We start from the raw sequence: 408 nt of genomic DNA on the forward strand, positions 1-408 counted from the left end.
CCTTGGGGGCCTTTCTATACGGAAATCGGGGAGACGCGGGTTTTTTTCCAACACAATCATTTTCTAAGCTTTCATCTCCATGTAAAACCCCTTTTTGAAACTTTCCAAGTAAGCAAAATGCTTGAGAGTGCTTTTTTTGGGCAAAATTATAAATGAATCAAGGTGTATGCAAACATTCAATGTTAGTTTTCGGGGATCACGTAAAAGTCGGAAATAGCGAATTAGCTAGTGATTCCCCAAAAATGTATATTTTTTCAATTTTTTGGGGCCATGGTGCAAAATTTAAAATAAAAACCCTGTAAAAGTTTCCGCTTTTTCTTACTAAAAAAGCTAAATAGTATTTTAAAAAATTTTATACTTTGGGCATTAAGTACCCCCGGGCTCTCCAGTAACCAATTAAAAAAGGGG

This window comes from Penaeus monodon, chromosome 24 (genome assembly GCF_015228065.2).
Source record: "Penaeus monodon isolate SGIC_2016 chromosome 24, NSTDA_Pmon_1, whole genome shotgun sequence".
In the NCBI taxonomy this organism is placed as follows: Eukaryota; Metazoa; Arthropoda; class Malacostraca; order Decapoda; family Penaeidae; genus Penaeus; species Penaeus monodon.